The sequence below is a fragment of the Danio rerio genome, chromosome 16 (assembly GCF_049306965.1).
Source record: "Danio rerio strain Tuebingen ecotype United States chromosome 16, GRCz12tu, whole genome shotgun sequence".
In the NCBI taxonomy this organism is placed as follows: Eukaryota; Metazoa; Chordata; class Actinopteri; order Cypriniformes; family Danionidae; genus Danio; species Danio rerio.
Window position 1 is genome coordinate 3,993,282 of NC_133191.1, and position 17,520 is coordinate 4,010,801.

At 41.4% G+C, this 17,520-nt stretch overlaps 1 long non-coding RNA gene across 1 annotated transcript; it reads left to right on the forward strand.

Annotated features, from left to right (window-relative positions):
- Window positions 1–1,353: 1,353 nt before the first annotated feature.
- Window positions 1,354–16,913, forward strand: LOC141378123 (uncharacterized). Its single transcript, XR_012391858.1, has 3 exons — window positions 1,354–1,447; window positions 14,801–14,896; window positions 15,005–16,913. It is a non-coding gene; the product is annotated as an uncharacterized lncRNA (long non-coding RNA).
- Window positions 16,914–17,520: the final 607 nt, after the last annotated feature.

Sequence of the window (17,520 nt, forward strand, 5' to 3'; positions counted from 1 at the left end):
AGTAGTAATACTTATAATATCTACTTTATCTGCTCAGTCACTCTAACACAGTAAAGCTGAGTGGATCCAATACAAAAGGCATCGAATGTGTAACGAATGTACAATTAGACCAGATAATTCCAGTGGAACTGCAATCATTGTGCTGAATGTGATGTAGTTCTGTGTATAGGGGTTTTAGATTTGAACTGTACAAATGCATAAACTGAAAGTGGACAGCCTCAAAACATGTCAGACCCTTTGATATAAGCTTTTAGCACAGCCCTTTTGTGACTGAACAGATGCAAACGGGCCTAAAGTGCAAATAAATGTATTTTTATTTCTATAGCACTTTTACAATGCAGATTGTGTCGAAGCAGCTTAACATTGAAGTTCTAGTAAACTGAAACTGTGTCAGTCCAGTTTTCAGAGCTGAAGTTCAGTTCGGTTCAGTGTGGTTTCATTTTCACTGCTGAAAGTCCAAACACTGAAGAGCAAATACATCGATGCGCAGCTCTTCAAGTCCCAAACCAAGCAAGCCAGTGGTGACAGTGTCGAGGAACAAACTTCACCAATTGACGAAAGTGAAGTAAAAAAGAAAAACTTGAGAGAAACCATGCTCAGTTTGGCATGCCAATGTCTTCTCTGGCCAAACTTCTTGCGTGATGTATCTTAAGAGCGGTGTGGTGGGGGCATGTGCGCGTGACGTATCTGAAGAGCAGGGCGGGGGGATGCGTGCGATTTCCGCGAGATTATCATTTGTTTTTCACATCCATGAGGGGAAATATTATCCCAAATATTAGATTGATATCTGGTGACTGTGGAAGCCATTTGAGTACAGTGAACTCATTGTCATGTTCAAGAAACCAGTCTGAGATAATAATAATAATAATAATAATAATAATAATAATAATAATAATAATAATAATAATAATAATTCCTTACATTTATATAGCGCTTTTCTGGCCACTCAAAGCGCTTTACACAATGGGGAGTAAACTTCTCATCCACTACCAGTGTGCAGCATCCATCTGGATGACGCGATGGCAGCCATTTTTCGCCAGATCGCACACCACACACCAGCTGATTGGTGGAGAGGAGACAGAGTGATGAAGCCAACTATGATATGGGGAGGGTTAGGAGGCCATGATGGACAGAGGCCAGTGGACAGATTTGGCCAGGATGTTGGGGTTAAACCCCTACTCTTTTTTTGAAGGATATCCTGGGATTTTTAATGACCACAGAGAGCCAGGACCTCGGTTTAATGTCTCATCAGAAAGACAATTCTACCTGTAGTAACTAGCTCACCCATTAGGGGGCGATCTAGGTATCGGATCTTCAACCTGCTTAAAAGGGGGTAGAGAAGAAGCAGTAGGCAGGAAGTATTGTGCTCAGCACATGGAAGGGTTTCTTCACTTTGCTGTTTGTTGGTGCCCTCATTTGAGGAACATTTTTGTTCTTATACTCGGATGTAAGTAGGCCTGTTTATTTGTATATATTTCGGCTTTGTACATATGTTTTGTGTGGTGTTGGCAAGGTTTTGATTGTATGTTTGTTTATATGCAGAGGGTTTTTGTATACACTTTAAAGGGCCATGAAACCCCCTCGTTTCAGCAGGGTGTTTTCACACCTCTACTTTGGAAAAAGTCAGAAAAGTGGGCGTGTCCAGCTCTGTTTAGGTGGGAGTGTCGGAGGAAGAAAAGAGGCTTGGTGAGGGAGTGTCTATTTGGGCGCGCTGAATATCAGAGTCAAAACACACACCCAACAGGGGAGAAAGGGACTGTTTACATGGACATCTGTAGTTGAATTATTTGCCATATTATTAAATGGTGGACTTTAACTGCAGTTTGGCTCTTTCATTCAGGGAATTAACTCATGTCCCTCGCCACAAACGAGATATTTGATTCAAGGAACTGCTTTAAGCATGTATTTTCATGCAATGTTTGATACCGCATGGCGAATGAGAGAAAAAAAAACTCAGCATTTCCCGGAAACTTAGATGCACACGGCAGGTAGCGTCAGAAAGCCGGTATCAAACATTGTGTTATTCCGGTCACAAAATCCTACACGAGGTTATAGTTTGGTTGTAGAGCTAACTCGGTGCAATAGTTTGTTCGATACGAATAAAATACGAGCTGAATAAACAAAGAGCACTGGTCGTCCACTTACCAAATCTGTAGAGACAGGACAATCCACAGCAACTAGAGCCGCGTCTTTATTAAGAGAAGACTACAAGCGAATCCAGATCTCAGCGTTTGCAGATGAGAACAGCTCTCAGGTAAACAATAATCCTCCTTAGACAAATAAGTTATTGTTGTCGAGCGTCGCGTACACTGTTAATCCACACGTGACTCCAGATGAGCTCTCACAGAGAGAAAATTAAAACAAAACTTAACGGCAGCAAACTATAAAAGCAACACTTTATGCTTGTTTTGCCAACACAGCGTGGTGTCTCTGTCGCCTAAACACTGTGACAGTAATGAATATTAATGAAGTTGCACAATAGAGCGCGCTGATTGGTTTGAACCAAGCTTTACTCATGCATTAATGCAGCAGGCTGTAAGACGTAATAAGACACACTCTGGCACAGACGTCCAGTCTGCACGCTGGAACACACGCTATTATCTCATGACCGTGACGCAGCTTCAAAAATTCATTTCAAACCAGAAGTACGAATTTGCTTGAAATAACGCAAAAACAACCAATTTACACTTTTTAGTGAAATATAGGTGTCCTAATAGTGTTTTTAGCAGTGTGGGACACATATACGACTGTCAACCGCTTAAAAAATGTGTTTTGGTGTTTTGTGACCCTTTAAGACATCAAAACAGGACCTGAACAAAAAAAGGAACAATTCATCCTCATATCTGCAGACTTCTTCATTCACTTTCCAACTGATTCCGTGGCCAACCCTTAATGAACTGTTTGCTGAAACCGATCTTTCATGTGTTTCACTTAAGGACTGATGGTATCTTTTTTTGCTTGCTCTAAAGACTGGTTTCAATGGGAAAGACAGTTATCAAGTGCTCATATCTATTGAAAAGTGATCATTAATGAGTTGACAGCTGATCATGTCATATCCCCAGTGTGTAACAAGGATTGTTTATTCCTGTTGTCATATACATTTATTCTAAATGCACATGAATCTCTGAAAGTTGTTTTGGTGGTCTCTCAATTTCTTTAATGTAGCTTTAAAAAAAGTAGCTGTTACAACTATACTGGGGCATAAGGACCCACACAGATTCGTTCTTTATGATATGGCGTATTATCCTGCTGGAAGTAGCCATATTATAAGAAAAAATATTGAAAGTAACCTACTGTGAAAAATGTCCTTGCTCTGATAAAGATAGTTTGGGAAATATTTTAAAAATATATATTTTTTTAAATCACAGAAGGGCAAATAATTCTCAAAGTACACCATAAAGTAAAGCGTAACCAAAATTGTATTTAATGCACCATGTTTTTCACACTCTGACCATCACAAAAGGTGCATAAAAGAAGCCAGCAGAAAAAAAAACAACACATTTTATCTCCCCGCTTCCCCCTGGGAAAGGAAGAGGATGTAGGTGTTAGACCTTCATCATCTGAGCACTCAGGGGCCTGGAGGGTCCCCGCAGGAGGGACACGGCGTGTGCGAGAGAGAGACAGAGCCGCTGCCTGGAGCTCCAGAGTGCCAAAACAGCAGTGGCGTCTGTGACAGGAAGCAGCGAAGCATCACTTCCCCCTCAGGCGAGCAGCTGGTCGGACCACCGGCGGTGACCCTGGCGGCAGAGATGGAGAACATCATACACTGACCCGACTCCACTAACACATTCATTACCTTCACAAATCGCGCTGCCAGAGAAATCCATAGCGTGTGTGATTGATCATTCATCACTCCATCTGTTTATCCGCAGCACTGGCGGAACGTTCTGGCAACTTCTGCCGGGGGCAATTATGAGTGGACATCATTATAATAAGCTCTGTGGGCTGAGATGATGCTATAATGGAAATCTATTGTTGAATGCTTGGCTCTGATTGGCTGATGAATGTTAAAAATATCCGTAAACCAGCAGTTTTCCATATTTTGTTATTCAGTCATTCTTTTATTTTTCCCAGTTTATTTTTGCTTTTGAATTGCATTATGGGAGCTTGATCTTTCTTCCAGCAATGTTTAATCTTAAAAGTTTGAAAAAAGGACTTTTATTTACATGTTTTAATAGTTTATAGTGATTTATTGTCTTGGTTGGTGTTGTATATTACGTTACAAAAACATTTTAATTAACCGCCAGTACATTTTCTGTTATTTTCCAGATTTATTACTCTATATATTATTCATTATACCGTAAATCATTTCAAACGAAAACTAAAATTGATTGATTCTAAAATTGACTGATATTTCCAACTACTAAAATGTCTATAAAAGTCCCTGGGCCCTATCATACACCTGCCACAAAAAGGCGCAAGGTGTATTTGGCGCGATTTGTTGCTATTTTCAGACCAGCGCAACCCTAATTTGAGTTTGCGACACGTTGTTTAAATAGCAAATACATTTGCACCACTTTGTAGACTCATGGGTGTGCTGGTCTTTAAAGGAGGTGTTTAAAGGCGCTTTGCCATTTTGAAGTACTGAAATAGACAGCACAATTGACCAACTGAAAGCTGGTCTAAAGTGCAGCGCAGGTCCAAAACGCTAACACATTGCTTAATACACATAGGATGTAGAGCTGTAATTGGGCCTTTAAAGTTAAGCCCGACATAATTCGGCCCGAGCCGTACAAGTACATTTTGATTTACAGCTTTTTAAAAGCCCGAACTCATTTAGAGTCAGAAATTATTAAAATGTGTACATGCACACAGCTCTTATTTATAATAAATGTAGGCTACAGGCCACTCTTCTCTTTAAATAGGCCTAAGTACAAACACTTAGCTTTTAAATTGGCCAAAACACCAATAAAAATAAGTCTTTCCTAACAAATCAAATTAAAATAAATTATAAATTATGACAAGTGTTTGTATAATAAAATAATAATGCCAACCTTAACCTATATACTCTGCCTACATTTTGCATTTTTTATTTAATTAACATTTAATTGTAGTTTGAAAGTCCTTTACTCGTCAATGTAGGGGATCTACAAATCCGAATATGAGAGAACTTTTATTTTGAAATTTGACATGGGCGCCGCCATTACTTTCTCCGGTATGTGTGTGGGTGACGATCGCATTCAGGCAGAGAGAGGGAGGAGAGAAAGGCGAGTTGTGACAGCAGTGGTGAGCTTATGAAGATTGTGAAGTTTTAAAACTTTTTGATCAACTTAAGAAGTTAACTGATGACATGAAACAAAGCTAGATTACATTGCTTCAAAGTCTCGTTGCTTTTAAGTCTCCGTGTAGTTTAATGAGCCAGTTATTAACAGTGACGCAGCAAGTTTTTTTTGCCGCGCTCGTCAGTGACGCGGATAATAGGCCTGCTGTTAAAGTCAGTTGGATTATTCAGTGCTGAAGTTGAATACTCCCGTGTTTTTTTGTAATATACATCCAGATTTTTGTTAGTTCAAACGAACTCAAAACGTAGTGGATGCTGTGTTATTTTTGCGAGGATTTTTGCGTTGGAAAGCATCGTGTGTTCATTGTTTGCTCTGATTGATCGCCGTTGGACGGGATTGTGGCCTTGTTGGATCGTGCTGTGCGTTCAGGATCACGAGGGCAATCGTTGGGGATCAAAGAGTTGAAGGAACATTACCCTGCCTTTCCACGCTCCTTTCAGCGCTCCGTTCTGGACCCAAGAGTGGTGATGTACAATATTGAGTTCACTTTTCCCTGAATATTGGTAAGACATCTTTTCTTTTCACCAAGTATCGAAACAGAACTGTGTTTTAAAGGAACTCTCATTCGAAAAACTGGAAATTGTGCGTTTTTCCACAAAGAGACTTATTTGTTTACCGGTCTATGGACATTTTCACTCGTGAATGGACTGAGTATATTTTTCCTGAATTTTGAAAGTGAACTCTAACTTGATTTGAACTCATTTGATTAATACTGATTGTGAATGTGAATCTTGTCATTGTTTAAGGTGTGACTGAAACACTAGCACATTGATTCTATTTCATTTATTATTGTCTATATTTCATTTCATTTTGAGCTGATTGAGTTTAAAACAATTTAACTTTTTATGTGAAGAAACATAAGAAAAGAAAACTCATTCAATTAGTCTCATAAGACTAATACTTTTTGTTTAAATAAATATTTGTTTGTTTAGTTACATTGAGTTAACTGAAGTCCTTTATGCTAAGGAGTGGGGCCGTCTCATCTATCCTGTTAGATCTGGGAGGGTGGGTTTTTCTGAGTTTTTACACACTCACATACACACTTCAGGCTACCACCGTGATAAAGATAGATCCTGAAGCCCACCTCACTTTATCTGTAGCTCCATATAGCAACACGATAGACACTCACATATAACCACTAGTTATACTGAGACCTAAAGCATTGGGTGGGGGGACTAAGATCCTGTTGCTCACTCAGTCTTCCTTAGTTTAAAGTTTGTTATCTGCCCCACAAGGCGGTGGCATATTCCCCTCCGCCACATATTGGCGTCACGAACAGGATCAATTCCTGACTTTTAGTTCAGTATAAGTTTGAAGTTTTTGAGCCGATACTATGGCTGAGCTAGAAGAATTAAAGAAACAGTTTGAAGAAATGCAAAGGCGGTTCGGTGAGCAGTCTGGCATGTTAGAGCAAGCCAGAGCCGAACAGAGGGAGGCACTTTCTCTAGCTAAAATTGTTATTGAACAACAAGCTGCTGCTCAAAAAGCACCATCTACTGTGTACATCCCAAGAGATCGTAAACTTCCAGAGTTCAGTGGATGTCGTTCTAAGCCTTGCGAGTTGAGCATAGAAGAATGGATAAGTTCCATGAAGTCCGCCTTCAAGGTGATGAAAATTCCTGAAGAAGACAGAATTGAGTTTGTTAAGCAGTGTTTAAAAGATGAAGCAAAGATGACAGTCAAGTTTATGCTGAACGGAAAGGAGAGGTCAGTGGATGAGATTTTTGATGCTTTGGATCAGACTTATGGGGACAAACTTCCCATTGGCAGCAGGCTAAAAGATTTTTATGACCGCAAACAAATGCCTGGAGAAACCATTCGTTCGTATGCATACGATTTGCAAGAGAAACTGAGTATAATTCAGAGCAGAGACCCAGCTAGAATTCCTGATGCTGATGGTGTATTGAAGGAACAGCTCGTGCTAGGCCTCAAAGATGATTCACTACGACGTGAAATGAAAAGGAGAGTTAAGGCTGAGAAAGATTTGACATTCATTCAGCTTATGCAAGAAGCTATAACGTGGTCAGAAGAAGAGGAAGTTCAAATTCCAAGTAATCTGAGACCCAGTACTCGTTCACGTGGTGTTGTTCATGCTACCTCTGCGACAGAGAGCTCTTCAGTCCCTCTCACCCTAGAGTCACTCCATGAAGCTGTTCAACAAATTGCTGCCCGACAGGAAGAATTGTTTCAAATAGTCAATAGTAAAGAAAAAGTGAAACCTCTTGTAAAAGAGAACAAGATGAAAAGTGTACCTTTAAAAGATAGTGAAGGGAGATACATCTGTTATACCTGTGGTAAGCCAGGACACACAAGCCGACGTTGTCTTCAGAACAAGGAAAACTCTAAAACTCAGACAGTAGAGAGGGAAAAGACAGCAGACCGAGACACTTTAGTGCTAGAGAGCCCAGGTCCATCTGTCATTCGTAGTCATACTGCAGACTGTGATACAAAGAATGTTTCCAAGTCTCTTTGTGAGAGTGCTTTTGGAGACTGTCTGACAATTGAAGTGAAAATTGCGGGTATAAGTACCATTTGTCTCTTGGATACAGGATCAGAAGTCACTACTATCACTGAGTCGCATTTTAAGGATCACTTTGGAGAAGCTGTGTTGTCTTCTGCCAACTGGGTTCGTCTCACAGCAGCAAACGGCCTGGACATTCCCATCATAGGTTGCCTAGAAGCAGACATAGAGTGTATGGGGAAGAAGTTACATGGAAAATGTGTGTTTGTAATCAAAGAGACTGAAACCCACAGAACAGAGTTGAATAGATTACCTGGCATTGTTGGGATGAATGTGTTGAGTGAACTTAAAGATCTGTTCATGACTACTGGAGACGTGAAGAAGATGAACAGATATAGTTGTGGCTTTAAGGAGGCAAGGGTCCAACGAGTGTTAGCTAACATCAAGATGCAGACTGAGACATTAAGCTGCAACGATAAGATTGGCTTTGTAAAAGTTGCTGGCAAGCAAGCAGTTACTATCCCTCCATTCAGTGAACGTGTTTTGGAAGGCCGCTGTAGAATACCACCAAAAGTAAGCTGTCAAGTGTTGGTGGAGGCCTCTTCAAATGTCAGCTTGCCTAAAAGTGTACTGATCGCTAATGTGCTCGCCAAATCAGCTGATGGTAAAGTTCCAGTCAGAGTCCTGAATTCTAGCGAAAAACCTGTAAAATTACCACCACGATGTAGAATCGCTGCACTGTCCAAGCCACAAGAAGTTGTGCAAAAAGAGCTTGTTGAGTTTGAGGAGAAGGAAGGTACGTTGCATGTTAAAGCTGTACAGAAACATCAGGTGAATGTGGATATAAGCACCACAGAGCAACTACCAGTTCCAGTGCAAATGAATTTAGAGAATCTCACCGAAAGTCAACGTTGCACACTACAGGAACTACTGGTCAAGCACAGTGATGTGTTTTCAAAGAACGATTGTGACTTTGGTTATACAACTGCCGTTACACACAATGTACCGACAGGAGATGCTCCTCCTATTAAGCAAAGACATCGCAGAATACCACCTCAAGTGTTTCAGGAAGTGAAAAAACATGTTCAGGATTTGGTATCTCAAGGTATTCTCAGAGAAAGCTGTAGTCCGTGGGCATCGCCAGCTGTGATTGTAATTAAGAAAGATGGTAGCGTACGCTTTTGTTGCGACTACAGAAGATTAAATAAAGTGACTTGCAAAGATGCTTATCCACTCCCTCGTGTGGAGGAATCACTGGATGCTTTAGGTAATGCACAGCTGTTCTCCACCCTTGATCTTACCTCTGGGTATTTCCAAGTTGCGATGAATGAGGAGGATAGAGCAAAGACGGCGGTAACAACTCCTTTCGGATTGTTTGAATGGACCAGGATGCCATTCGGACTCTGTAATGCTCCTGCGACGTTCCAACGTCTGATGGGGGTGGTGCTCGGAGATCTAACTTTTGACATACTGCTCATCTACCTGGATGACATTATTGTTTTTTCAAGAGACTTTGAAAGTCATTGTCCGAGACTGGAAATAGTGTTCAACCGATTGAGAGAGCATGGTTTGAAACTAAAACCCAGCAAGTGCTTCCTTTTGAAACCCGAAGTGAAATTCTTGGGTCATCTAATATCCTCCCAAGGAATAAAGGTAGATGGAGAGAAAACTCAAGTGTTGGAGACATGGCCTGCACCCACAAATGTCAAAGAGTTAAGACGGGTCCTTGGATTTATGAGTTATTACAGGAGATTTGTTCCTTGTTTTGCTCAATTAGCCCGGCCTCTTCATGCTCTGGTGGGTAAAGGAGGAAAAGGGAAAGTTATTGAACCTTTTAACTGGACAACTGAATGTCAGATAGCATTCGACAAACTCAAGCATTGTTTAATGTCTCCTCCAGTCCTTGCATATCCAGATTTCAGTCAGTCTTTTGTACTCACAACTGATGGGAGCCTGCATGGTCTTGGAGCCGTGTTGAGCCAGAGACAAGGAGATGCTGAGCGTGTGATTGCGTATGCAAGTCGAAGTCTTCGTGGATCAGAGAAAAACGACAGAAATTACAGTGCTTTCAAGCTAGAGTTGCTAGCTCTAAAATGGGCTGTAACCGAGAAGTTTAAAGAATACTTGATCTACTCCAAGTTCTCTGTGATTACAGATCACAACCCTTTGCGCTACCTAGAAACAGCAAATCTAGGAGCAGTTGAACAACGGTGGGTAGCTCAGTTGTCGGAGTTTGATTTTGAAGTCTTCTACAAACCAGGACGACAAAATACAAATGCGGATGTTCTTTCGAGGATTCCATCTGGAGAGGAGCCGGAGCAGGAGGATTCTGATAAAGATTTCATTAAGATGAATTCAGATGAAGTGCGCACATGCTTATGGCCAGCCACTAAAAATCAGCAGAGGGTTCAAGCTTCAGTCCAAGTATCTGTGGCAAGGAAAGTCCCTGGATACAGTTGGAGTGATCTAGAAGAGCAACAAAAGACAGACCCTAAAATAGCCCCTATCTACCGTGCTGTTCTTAAAAACAAGAATCTGAGCCCAGTTGAGCAGCGTAACATGAATGCTGAGTTAAAAAAGCTTGCTAAACAATTCATAAGACTTGAGCTTAAAAAAGGAGTGATGTTCCGTACCATCCTTGATCCTCGAGATGGCGAAGAAATTTGTCAGCTTGTGGTTCCAGAACCTCTGCGTTACAAAGTATATGAGAGTCAGCATGATCATTGTGGCCATTTCGGAGAAAGAAGTACGCTAGAGCGCATGAGAAGAAATTATTACTGGCCAACAATGAGTAAGGATGTTCAGAGCTGGATCAAAGAGTGCAAAAGATGTGCACTTGCAAAGGATGTTTTCCCTAAGATTCGAGCTCCAATGACGTGCACTAATGTGTCTGCACCACTGGAAGTCCTTGCAATGGATTATACGGTCTTGGAGGAATCTGTGAGTGGATACGAAAATGTTCTTGTCTTAACTGACATGTTCTCTCGTTTCACAGTGGCCGTGCCCACCAGAAATCAAACTGCTCACACTACTGCGAAAGCACTGGTGCAGCATTGGTTTGTACATTATGGCTGTCCTGCACGATTACATTCAGACCAAGGTCGTTGCTTTGAAGCCAATGTCATCAAAGAACTGTGTAGAGTCTATGGAATTGGAAAGAGTCGCACAACCCCGTATCACCCCCAGGGTAACTCCCAGTGCGAACGATTTAATAGAACTATGCACGACATGCTAAGAACATTACCCCCAGAAAAGAAAAGGAACTGGAAGGAGTATCTACCTGAGTTAGTTATGGCCTACAACAGTCGAACCCACACTTCAACTGGGTATTCGCCATTCTACTTACTGTTCGGTAGAGATGCTCGCATGCCAATGGATATCCTTAATGGAAGGGACATTGAGGAAAGTGGAGTTGACAATCTTGATGATTGGGTGAAAAAACACCATGACAGATTGAAAACAGCTGTTGAAGTAGCCAACTCTGCAGCACAAGAGGCTTCAAGAAAGAGAAAGAGAGCCTATGATCGCAAATCACGTGGTGCACTCATGAAAGCTGGAGATCGTGTTCTGTTAAGGAATCATTCACACAGGGGAAGGAATAAGATCCAAGATCATTGGGAACCCTTACCTTACATTGTAGTGAAACAAAATCACACAGACACGCCAGTCTATACTATTCGCCCAGAGAAAGGGGGTCCATGTAAAGTTGTACACAGAGATCAACTTAGACACTGCACTTTTCAGTCATCTTTACCGCCTCGTACATCTAGACATAATTCTAGAGAACACACAAGTCAGGAACACACTGATTCAGAGGATCCTGATGTTCTTGTAGTCCCTGTTACATATACACCAGCTACACTTCCAGACACACAAGGTAGAAGGGAAAGTGGGGATGAGTCGGACACAGGTATTGGAGAACATGATAATAGGATTTCAGATGAAGATTCAGTAGATCAGTCTGTAAATTCAGGTGGTTCTGAAGCTGAAAGTGAAAATGAAAGCATTCCTGAACCTAGACGTTCACAACGTTTGAACAAAGGTACTTTACCTGTTAGGTACAGAACTGATTTTGTCTTGAAATAAGTTTAGACAACAATTGAAACTTTAAGGTTTTGAAAGTATCTTTTAATGTGTATTTCACTGATTGAAAACTTTATTGTTGTACTGATGTTCATACACAAAGTGTTTACCTGCTATTCTCTGTCTTTGTTTTCCAGAACTGGATCGCTGAAAGGAGGTCCAGTGGTATGGCAGGGTTTAGTAGGGGGGAATGTAGGGGATCTACAAATCCGAATATGAGAGAACTTTTATTTTGAAATTTGACATGGGCGCCGCCATTACTTTCTCCGGTATGTGTGTGGGTGACGATCGCATTCAGGCAGAGAGAGGGAGGAGAGAAAGGCGAGTTGTGACAGCAGTGGTGAGCTTATGAAGATTGTGAAGTTTTAAAACTTTTTGATCAACTTAAGAAGTTAACTGATGACATGAAACAAAGCTAGATTACATTGCTTCAAAGTCTCGTTGCTTTTAAGTCTCCGTGTAGTTTAATGAGCCAGTTATTAACAGTGACGCAGCAAGTTTTTTTTGCCGCGCTCGTCAGTGACGCGGATAATAGGCCTGCTGTTAAAGTCAGTTGGATTATTCAGTGCTGAAGTTGAATACTCCCGTGTTTTTTTGTAATATACATCCAGATTTTTGTTAGTTCAAACGAACTCAAAACGTAGTGGATGCTGTGTTATTTTTGCGAGGATTTTTGCGTTGGAAAGCATCGTGTGTTCATTGTTTGCTCTGATTGATCGCCGTTGGACGGGATTGTGGCCTTGTTGGATCGTGCTGTGCGTTCAGGATCACGAGGGCAATCGTTGGGGATCAAAGAGTTGAAGGAACATTACCCTGCCTTTCCACGCTCCTTTCAGCGCTCCGTTCTGGACCCAAGAGTGGTGATGTACAATATTGAGTTCACTTTTCCCTGAATATTGGTAAGACATCTTTTCTTTTCACCAAGTATCGAAACAGAACTGTGTTTTAAAGGAACTCTCATTCGAAAAACTGGAAATTGTGCGTTTTTCCACAAAGAGACTTATTTGTTTACCGGTCTATGGACATTTTCACTCGTGAATGGACTGAGTATATTTTTCCTGAATTTTGAAAGTGAACTCTAACTTGATTTGAACTCATTTGATTAATACTGATTGTGAATGTGAATCTTGTCATTGTTTAAGGTGTGACTGAAACACTAGCACATTGATTCTATTTCATTTATTATTGTCTATATTTCATTTCATTTTGAGCTGATTGAGTTTAAAACAATTTAACTTTTTATGTGAAGAAACATAAGAAAAGAAAACTCATTCAATTAGTCTCATAAGACTAATACTTTTTGTTTAAATAAATATTTGTTTGTTTAGTTACATTGAGTTAACTGAAGTCCTTTATGCTAAGGAGTGGGGCCGTCTCATCTATCCTGTTAGATCTGGGAGGGTGGGTTTTTCTGAGTTTTTACACACTCACATACACACTTCAGGCTACCACCGTGATAAAGATAGATCCTGAAGCCCACCTCACTTTATCTGTAGCTCCATATAGCAACACGATAGACACTCACATATAACCACTAGTTATACTGAGACCTAAAGCATTGGGTGGGGGGACTAAGATCCTGTTGCTCACTCAGTCTTCCTTAGTTTAAAGTTTGTTATCTGCCCCACAAGGCGGTGGCATATTCCCCTCCGCCACATCAAGATTAGGCTACGTGTTTTTTCAGAGGATTGTTATTTAATTCACAGTAGTTGGCTTTAGCGCGGCCCTGCACTTACTGATGGTGTGTACAGCAGCACTGAACAACCTTTCACCGCTGCTGCTGCTGGCTGGAATGCATAGTACTACTGATCAGGGGTGCGTTTCCCAAACAACAACCGAACTTGCGGCTGAGCTATCATAGTACAATGCATCGTTATGGAAAAGAGCGATGCAGTAACAATTGTTTCCCAAAACCCCTAGTTTCTCTGTTGCAGATCTATTGTTTGAACTAGTTATAACGTAGATGATACTCTAAACGGTGTGGAGGAACTACTTCTTTAGAGAAGAACCCCCTCATTTCTTTGAGCAAATTAAGTTGTTTTACGCAAACACATTTTTAAAAAAATCCAATATTAGTTTTGATAAAAACATGCACTCGCTTTCCATTCATTCATTTATTCATTCATTAATTTTCTTGTTGGCTTTGTCCCTTTATTAATCCAGGGTCGCCACAGTGGAATTAACCACTAACTTATCCAGCACATATTTTACGCAGTGGATGCCCTTCCAGCTGCAACCCATCTCTGGGAAACTTCCATACACACTCATTCACACTCATGCACTATGGACAATTTAGCCTACCCAATTCACCTGTACCGCATGTCGTTGGATTGTGGGGGAAACTGGAGCACCCTGAAGAAACCCACACGAGTGCGAGGAGAACATGCAAACTCCACACAGAATTGCCAACTGATGCAGCCGAAGCTCGAACCAGCAACCTTCTTGCTGTGAGGCGACAGCACTACATACTACACCACTGCGTCCCCAGCTTGTTTTATTAATTGAAATATGTGTAAATGGCACATATAGGGCCTGTGTTTCCTTTACAATTATAACTGGGGATAACTGGGAATAGAACACAGCCAGGAACTATGTTTCTAACTACAGCTCAGGTATAGTTGCAAGCATAGAAGTTTGCAATGCAGTTTACGAATGTTCATTAGAACGATGGATTTAGGAAACGCCAAATCCAAAAACTGAATGGAGAAGGCTCTTAAAGGGAATGGGAGATGAGACTGGTAAACTACTTTTGTTCTAGCCAAAATAAAACAAATAAGACGTTCTCCAGAAGAGAAGATATTATCAGAAATACCATGAAAATCTCCTTGCTCCTTGCTTGGGAAATATTTGAACGCAGGAGTGCTCATAAATCTGGCTTCCGCTGTATGTTTAATTCACATATCCCAGTCTGTCTTGTCTATTTCCCTGTTAACATGCATTCACAACAAAACTGTGGCCTTTTTTCCCCCATTAGATGACAACAGCCTGTGTCCTGGTTCATGCACAAACACACCGAGCCACCAGACAGCAGAGTGAATCATGCAGCAGGAGTCTTCCTCTTAAAGCAGAGGTAATGCGATATGACACATGCTTTCCTCAACAGACCCACGGGTCACATGTATACGCTGTGCCACTCCACAGTCCCTACTCTTTCACCTCGCTCCTGCTGTCTCTTCAGGTCAGCTATCAGTCCACCTTGGCTGGGTGTTGCTGCCCACAGTCAGGCCTCAAGCCCCCTGTGACCCGTGCAGCCAGTCCCAACAGGCTCCCTGACCAGGTTCACCATACCAACCGATCCAGTGTGACAGAATAAGGACTGTAGAAGAGCCTGAGTTTGTGCACGAACAAGCCCTGACAGTGCTGCTGACTAACCGAACACGTCTTTGTGTAAAACAACGAGCGTGGCTATTTTTGACAATGGTAAACATGGCCAGCTGACATGCAGAGAAGAGCGCAACTGAAGTGAAGCAGCGCTGCAATGATCACTCCTGGCTTACTGTAAACTGTAGAGCTGTGATCCAACAGTACACTGGTGCCAAAGTCAGACTCCATTACGGTCAATTCCATCAAGACAAATTTAGGCCATGTCGATATGTACACTGGTAAGTATTGATAGCGCTTCACTTTTTCCACATTTTTTATGTTACAGCCTTATTCCAAAATGGGATTGAATTCATTTATTTCCTCAAAATTCTACACACAATACCCCATAATGACATAATAAAAATATATATTTTTTTAATTGTTGCAAATTTATTAAAAAAGTAAAAAACCTGAATAATCATATGTACATCAGTATTCAGAACCTTTACTGTGAAGCTCTAAATAGAGCTCAGGTACATTCTGTTTCCACTGATCATTCTTGAGATGTTTCAGCAGCTTCATTGGAGTTCACCTGTGCTCAATTCAGCTGATTGGACATTAAAAAGGCTACACCTGTCTATATAAGGTCCCAGGGTTGACAGTGCATGTCAAAACGCAAACCAAGCATGAAGACAAAGGAATTGCCTGTAAACCTCAGAGACAGAATTGTTTCGAAGCACAAGAATGGGGAAGGTTATAGAAAAATTTCTACTGCTCTGAAAGTTTCGATGAGCACAGCGGCCTCCATCATCCATAAGTGGAAGATGTTTGTAACCACCAAGACTCTTCCTAGAGCTGGCCGGCCGTCTAAGCTGAGTGATTGGGGAAGAAGAGATTTAGTCAGGGAGGTGATCAATAACCGGATGTTCACTCTGTCTAAGCTCCAGCGTTCTTCTGTGGAGAGAGGAGAACCTTACAGAAGGACAACCATCTGTGCAGCAATCCACCAATCACCAAGTAGGGTAGAGTGGCAGATGGAAGTCACTCTCCACCTGGAATTTGCCAAAAGGCATCTGAAGGACTCTCAGATCATATGAAACAATATTCTCAGGTCTGATGAGACTCAAATTGAACTCTTTGGAGTGAATGCCAGGTGTTACATTTGGAGAAAACCAGGCAGAGCTCATCACCAGGCTAATACCATCACTACAGTGAAGCATGGTGGTGGCAGCATCATGCTGTGGGGATGTGTTTCAGCAGCAGGAACTGGAAGACTAGTCAGGATAGAGGGAAAGATGAATGCAGCAATGTACAGAGACATCCTGAATGAAAACCTGCTTCAGAGTGCTCTTGACCTGGGGCGACGATTCATCTTCCAGTAGGACAATAACCTAAAGCACACCGCCAAAATATCAATGGAGTGGCTTCACAACAACTCGGTAAATGTCCTTGAGTGGCCCAGCCAGAGCCCAGACCTAAATCCTATTGAGCATCTCTGGAGAGGTCTTAAAATGGCTGTACACTGTCGCTTCCCATCCTGCCAAAGGTGCATCAAAAAAATATTGATCAAAGACTGTCAATACTTCTGTACATGTGATTTTTCAGGCTTTTAATTTTTTAATAAATTTGCAACAATTTCATAAAATCTTTTTTCACATCGTCATTATGGGGGATTGTGTGCGGAATTTTGAGGAAACAAATTTATTTAATCCATTGTGGAATAAGGCTGTAACATAAAAAAAAAAACATGAAAAAAAAATAAAGCGCTATGAATTCTTTCCATATGCACTGTACCTTAGTCAAAATATTTTAGTTTACAGAACAATAATATCACTACAATATTATAGACTGGAAGCTCCGCTGTAAATGCTGCTCTCTGAATGTAAACATGTACAGACCTTAATCAAACTATTACCATCATGCAGGATTTTGGTTCTTCCCGTGTTGGCGTGGGTTTCCTCCAGATGCTCCAGTTTCCCCTGCAGTCCAAAGACATGCGCTTTAGGTGAATTGAAGAAACTAAATTGGCCATATTGTCCGAGTGTGTATGGGTGTTTCCCAGTGCTAGGTTGCAGCTGGAAGGGCATCCGCTGTGTAAAACATGAGCTGGATAAGTTGGCAGTTTATTCCACTGTGGCAACCCCAGATGATAAAGTGACTAACCCGAAGGAAAATGAATGGTGTGCCTTCAGGAACAGGATTGGGAAACACTGCTTTAGAGATTCGATGTGCATAATCATGCTGTTTACCATTTCTATAGGAAAAGAAAGCAATGCCGCTGTTGTAAACTGAACGCTAACATCTATCCGCTAGCTTGCATATGTGGAACCTGCAGGTGTAATAACCCAGAGGTGAAAGAGATTTGACACAAGAGTCTTGCAAAGCGATTTC